This window comes from Octopus bimaculoides, chromosome 13, assembly GCF_001194135.2.
Source record: "Octopus bimaculoides isolate UCB-OBI-ISO-001 chromosome 13, ASM119413v2, whole genome shotgun sequence".
NCBI classification, from domain to species: Eukaryota; Metazoa; Mollusca; class Cephalopoda; order Octopoda; family Octopodidae; genus Octopus; species Octopus bimaculoides.
In genome coordinates, this window is record NC_068993.1 from 63,615,278 (window position 1) to 63,622,452 (window position 7,175).

Below are 7,175 nucleotides of genomic sequence, written 5' to 3' on the forward strand. Positions count from 1 at the left end.
AGATTCATTAAAATAAAATATCAGAGACACCAAACCATATTCAACGAATGCTAAAAGAGAGCCGTTCGACATATAAAACTTCTCTATTTAATAACACCGAAAATAATAATAATAATAATAATAATAATAATAATAATAACAATAATAATAATAACAATAATAATAATAATAATAATAATGATAATAATAATAACAATAATAATAATAATAATAATAATAACAACAAAAACCAAAGCAACATCACATTATTTGAAAATTTAATATCAATTTCAATTATGTTTTGCTTTTAATATATATTCGTTTTATAAGTATTTGTAAACATTATAATTCCTGTAAATGGTATTTCGCCCCCACCCGCCTCTCTCTCTCTCTCTCTCTTCCTCAAATTCCTGTTATGTATTCATATTTCATAAAGGAATCACTAACAGAGAGAAATAGGATTTTTTCCACATTATTAACTCCATCATTTGTCGATCGAGTCTCCTGCTTCCTTTTCACTCATCATTCTTTACTATCTTCTCATGCAATATTTCTACATATTTTTGCATAGATTTACTTATATTTACATATATTTACTTATTCACACACACATACACATACACACACACACACACTCATGCACAAACATATTGATTTCTAATATTCCTATTTTAGAATATATAGAGCTGTGTGTGTGTATTTATTTATTTATGTTTATATTTATATGTGCATATATATTCATGCATATACATGAATACACACACACACACACACACACACTCATATACAAACACACACACTCTCGTACACACACACACAATGCCCTCAGCCATAATCTCTTCCTTCAGCAGAACTAATCATGGCATCCAATAACACCAGGGTCGTAGGAGTAATTCTTGATAACAACGTTCACTGGAGTGCTTACATCAACAATAAAGTGGACGTGGCTCACAGGACAAGCTCCTGGATCCACAGAACTTTCTGCCTCAGACAACCAGATCTCATCATTCCTTGCTTTTACCTCCTTTCTATGGCAACACAAAAAATAATGTGGTCTCCCGATACCAAACAAAACATTACAACAATCGAGTCACTTATTTGTTTAAGTTTGGGAATAAGAAATTAATGAGAGAAAAATCTGGATTTGCAGAGTGAAGAGGAGAAGAAAAATATTTTTATGATTTTAGTTTTATTGCCAAAAGTGGTGAGTTGGCAGAACTGTGAGTACGGCAGACAAAACTGCCCTGTGGTATTTTGTCTGTCTTTATGTTATAAGTTCAAATTCCACCTTTCATCTTTCCAGGGTCAGTATAATACATACTAGTTGAGCCCTGGGATTGTTGTAATCTATTTCCCCACTTCCTCAAAATTTCAGGCCTTGCACCCATCATAGAAAGGGTTATTTTAGTTTGGACAAACCATAATATCGCTAATATTATGAAATATAAAGCAAATAATAAACAAGACTGAAACTGTCCATGACATGAACAGAAGAGTGTTACTGATGGCTCAGCTGATGGTCAGGGTTCGAATTCTGTTTGGGCAATGATTGACAGAATCCGTAGAGTGTCAGAGGAAATACTTGACCATATTTCGTTACATTCTGAGTTCAACTTTTGGACAATTTTGTCTTTCTTCCTTGTGAGGTTGATACAATAAAGTTTGAGTAAAAACATTGGAGACGATCAATATTTCTATAAGGATTCCCATATGTGGACAGAATTCAGCTGGAAAAATAAAAACATATTTTCTTTTATCCTTCCAGAGGTTCATAAAAAATAACATACCAGCTATTTACTGGTGTTGAGTCTATCAACTATGCTCTCCCCAACACAAATTTATGGTTAATGCTGCTATTAAAAAAAAATCAATATTTATTTTCCATTAAGTTTTGATCTTCGATTGAGTACAATTCTCATATGTTTGCATGGTACCAAACTTGATTCAAGCTAGAAGCATTTATTTAGAAACTAAAAGCAGTAATCCTTCTGCCCACTTAGCCAGTGATGCATGTACAATTAATATTACAATTTAAATTATTTTATTATGTTAGCTATTTTGACATCAACTTAATGGATAAAATGTAATCTTATTGACAACCGCTCATCTTATAAACAACTTTTAATAATGTTAGTGATTAGGGTGGGTTAAAGCCAAAATGTTGAAAATCTCATTTTTCTTCACACTCTGCCTTATTTTATTGCTTTCAAATTTGGGCAAATATTTTATCAAACCCTGGAGTATTAAGAGACTGAGTCTCTCTGGCAGCAATTTAACTCAAAATAAAAAGGAATATGACCATCCATGACCATCCCATCTTGTTTTTCAAGTATAGTGTATCTAGGACTACATTATACAGTGTGTTCATCTTATTTTTTAAGTCAGTAGGTTGTTATTTGAAGGAGAATTGTCTGCTGTTCTAGCATTGTTGCTTTAATAATATCAACAGTAATGTGAATTATGGAATTCATTCACGGAACAGCATACAGACAAACTGTCTCTATTTTCTGATTAAAACAACCAAAGCTAGAAGTGATGCGAGTGAGGAGAGTTTTTGCTAATGACATTACAATTTTTCAAGTTGTTAACCTCAACTTTGAAACAGGAAAAATATTAACACCTTGACACGTATTGACGTAATAATGTTAGCAACATGATACAAGTATTTTCAACCATTGTGCTTTATCATTTTTTCTTTCTGCTTAGTCAGGATGAGAAGGACATCTTCTTTAAGATGAGTGGAAGAAAGGGATGAAGTTATTCTCAAACTGGAGAGGAATCTGCTAATGGCACTGAACAGGCTCAAAAAGAGGCAGGGAAAATGTCGCAAGGCATCTCATGCGACCTTCTGGAAATTCTGCAGCCCTGGACTAGTTCTTTATTTCATTGATTCTGAAAAGAAGAAAAGATAAAAGGCAAAAGTGAATTGAATAGAGAGAGAGCTGAGAAAAATAGCATCAGACAACTTGCTCTAAGGCTCTGTCAATTACCTGCCACATGTGTACTACATGTGGCCTACTGGAGTGCTGTGAGTTTTTGAAGCAACTTGGAAGATGCCATGATGTTTAGGACAGTTGGATGCTAAAACACCACGCTGGTGCCTGTATCTTTGAGTGAAGCAATGTGCAATGTGTATCACCCATCCCTGATTAAAAACAATTTTAATTATCATATCTTTATCCAATAAAATTTATAAAAAGCTGATAAAAAGCTTATTCAGTGAATCATGGAATGAACCAAAGCTGAAGGTTGCTGACCCCGTGGCTAAGAGAATTCTCTCGCTTTTATTAAATGGGTTTCATGAAAGAGTAACATCTGTAACCCTTTACAGAACTTGCACAAAAGACACCAATGACTGGTGCTGGGGCTACATCACTTAGTTTAGAAATAAAGGTTCTATGATCTAATCCAGGCTGATGCTGTGTACTGGAGTAAGTCAGCTGATGACAGATTGGAGATCAAACTGATTGAAACATGGGGTAGATGTAAATATCAAAGCAGTTTCCCTAATTTTAAAGAGGACAAGCAACGTTGTCATCATCATCATCATCATCGTTTAACGTCCGCTTTCCATGCTAGCATGGGTTGGACGATTTGACTGAGGACTGGTGAAACCGGATGGCAACACCAGGCTCCAATCTAATTTGGCAGAGTTTCTACAGCTGGATGCCCTTCCTAACGCCAACCACTCAGAGAGTGTAGTGGGTGCTTTTACGTGTCACCCGCACGAAAACGGCCACGCTCGAAATGGTGTCTTTTATGTGCCACCCGCACAAGCCAGTCCAGGGGCACTGGCAATGATCTCGCTCGAAAATTCTACGGGAGCCAGTCAGGCGGTACTCCTTGGTTTCAAGTTCCATCCTCAGTATGACATTTTGGGGCCCTGAGTTTTCTGCTAGAGTTGTCAGCTGGTCAATGCCATAGGAGTGACATTGGTTAACAGGAACTTTCATGTGTGTGCGTGTGTGTGTGCACGTGTGTGTGTGTGAATGTATATGTATATGTGTGCGTGTGTGTCTATGCATGTGTTGTGTGTGTGTGTGTGTACATGTGTGTGTGAATGTATATGCATGCGTGTGTGTGTTGTATGTGTGTGTGCTTGTATGTGAATGTATATATATATGTGTTTGTGTGTATGTGTGTGTTTGTGTGAGTGTGTCTGTGTGTGAATGTATATATGTGTGTGTGTGTGTGAATGTGTGTGTGTGTGTGTGTGTGTGTGCGTGCGTGCGTGTGTGTCTCCTTACCACCTTCCCTTCATACTGACTCCAGTCGGGCAATGATGATGTCATTGCTTTGACTCTTGGGACTCATTGGTTTCCAACATGCAAAGATCAAAGGAATCGAGTTCCTGACTTGAAAAATAAGCAGCTGGTCACATGGCGTGATATCCAGCTGGTCACATGTATATAAATGACATGATGGTCAAGGCTGGAATGACATTGATCATTGGTCTGCTGACTAAGCAGCAATTACCTGGGGTTAAACAGCAACAAATTCTTTGTTAATTCAATGAAGATGCCTCTACATGGTCACTCGACCTACAAGAAATAGCAGCCAAATATTCATCAAATATAACCCCACAATTTTTACATCTTAAAAAGAAAGTAGGACACACTCCATCGGTTCATCTGTTATTTTAGACAAATCTACCCCAATAGATGAGGTAGAATTGGTTGCTCTTTCTAGCATATTGAATGGCTATATAGAGGTTCCATCAAGAATAGTTTAACCACTGACACAGTCAAAAATGTTCCAGCTCTGATTTTGATCATTTTTTTTTTTATCAGGGTATAATGTATCTTGGAGTAAGATCATGCAAAGGACATTAGAGATAATGCAGTGCTAATCACCTGGATAACTGCTAAAAGACTGATGGTTATTGATGGAATATTTGGGATCAGAGATCAACTGAATCACATGTGACCTAGGGCTAAACAATAACTTGTTCCTAGCAAAAACAGAAAAGAGCCAAAATCTATCAAATTGTCATCTACTTAGCAGAACAAAGCAACACAAAAACCAAATTTTAAAATCCGCCCCCAAAAAAAGAATCTTTTAAATATCTGAGAGATTGTTGATCAAAGTAAATTGCACCAACCAATAATTGATTTCTGAGATAAAAAAAAAGATGAAAAACCAAAAGACAAAAAAATGAAGGAGAATCTCTAATTGTTTTGCAAGAATCAAAGAGTACGTTACAAAGTGGCACCAGTGATTGAGTTTAGTCATGTTAAGCAATTTAAAGATAGATCTTATGACACCTGTTGTGATTGATTCTAAACATAAATTGAAACAAAGTGGATATTGTTAAACAATAACATTAATAAACATGAACAATGGTGTAATGGTGGTGGTGGTGTCATTGTCGTCGTCGATGGTGGTGGTGGTGGTGGTGGTGGTGTCATTGTTCTCATCATTTAGCACCAGACCAACTCAGACTGAGCAACCTGGTGATCAAAAAGCATTACAACCACAATCATCCTGTCTTTTAATTTCTTTTTCTTTGGCTGTTATAGGTGAGGGAGATTTGGCTGTCATTTCTTGTAAGTCAAGCAACTACACAGAGGCTCCATGTCTACCCATTTGTTTAAGCTGGTCAAGTTTTATTTGAATGATGTTCAGCTGCTATTTCAATGAAATCAAGTCATTATTGAGGAATGTAAATACACACGCACACACACACAGAGACACACAGGCACACATACACACACTCACACACTCGCAAGAGAGAGAGAGAGAGAGGGAGACAGCAGGATAGAGATGGTGGCAAAGTGCTGGGCATACTCACAAGGGACAGGGATCAGAATATAAATGGGATGGTTGAGTAAAGGCAATTGAAACGATGTGATTTGAGGAAGAGAGGCTGTTATTTCTAGAAGTTCAACAGATGATGTGATGATTCCTTCCATGACTGAAAACCATTATGAAGAAAGCAAGGAAGTGAAACAAAGGGAAAAGGTGCCAGACTAAATGTTTTAAAATATTTAGTTTCAGTTCTTCAAATTTTGAGTCCAAAATCCTTTGGGGACATTGGTGTTTGTGTTTTGCCCCTCTGAGAGTTGATAATGGAAGCCAAAAATATCATCAATTAAATCAGATATAATCCTCCTTACTATAAATTCCTGGAAGTATGCCATGATATCAGAAGCCACCACCGCCATTATCATCATCATATTAATATCTACTTTATTGACCACATAGTCAGGATAGACAGTAGCATTATCTAAAGTAAAATTCTTCTACTTGTCTTCCACTTACCAAACTGGTTAGCACTATCGAAGTGGAACCATCTATAAAATTCAGCTGCTCAAAGAACATTGATTCTCTTACACAGGAGAAAAAAATGATAATAATAATAATAATAATAATAATAATAATAATAATAATAATAATAATAATAATAATAATAATAATAATAATAATAAAAGGTATATTTCAGCAAAAGAAAGTAAAACAAAAGTATAAAAAAAAAATTGAAGAAGATGATCTTTCATAAATAAATAAAATAAAAAAAAGTTTGGAATCTGACCAACATTTCTCATATCAAATGACCAGCAGCAAAAGAATGGTATTTCTGAAATAGTAGAAAAGCAGAGTGATTGTTGTTCTGGCAGAAATAAATCCAGAATGGAGGATCTAAATAAATAGATAAATGATAAATTAAAACTAAATTATGATTTAATAAGAAGAAATATGTCATTCTTAAAACAAGGTTGTTTATTGTTGTTTAAGCGTCAGCCATTATTGATTCAGCAGAGTCTTACATTCAAAAGTGCTCCATCTGTGACCTTATCCTTAGTATTGCATTAGACAAAGCATCCTTCCTTTCCAAGATTGTAGGTTGGTGTGATTTGAGGGAGATTTGGCTGCTATTTCTAACTGGGCAAGCAACCAGGTAGAGGCACTTTCAGCTCTGTGTTGATCTTCTGATTACTGGAAACAGCCATAAGCCAAATTTACTCCAATAAAGGAATTACATGTAATGACCTTTTATTTTTAACTTCATTTCTTAAATATATATCTATATATATATGTAATATTTTGGACTAATGAGTATACATCAATTAGTGAGCTGATGTGTTGTATAAAGGACTGGCAGAATTAGGGGATTCTTTCACCTGTATTTATTCTTAATTTCTTATTTCTAGTACTCTTCCCTCACTTTATATGTATATATATATATATATATATAT

The 7,175-nt window shown here is 35.3% G+C and overlaps 1 long non-coding RNA gene across 1 annotated transcript in view; it reads right to left on the reverse strand.

Annotated features, from left to right (window-relative positions):
- Positions 1–240: 240 nt before the first annotated feature.
- Positions 241–7,175, reverse strand: part of LOC128249312 (uncharacterized) — a 16,027-nt gene continuing 9,092 nt past the window's right edge. The window contains exon 2 of the long non-coding RNA XR_008265411.1: positions 241–2,871. This is a non-coding gene — a long non-coding RNA (uncharacterized LOC128249312). The remainder of the gene's footprint in view (positions 2,872–7,175) is intronic.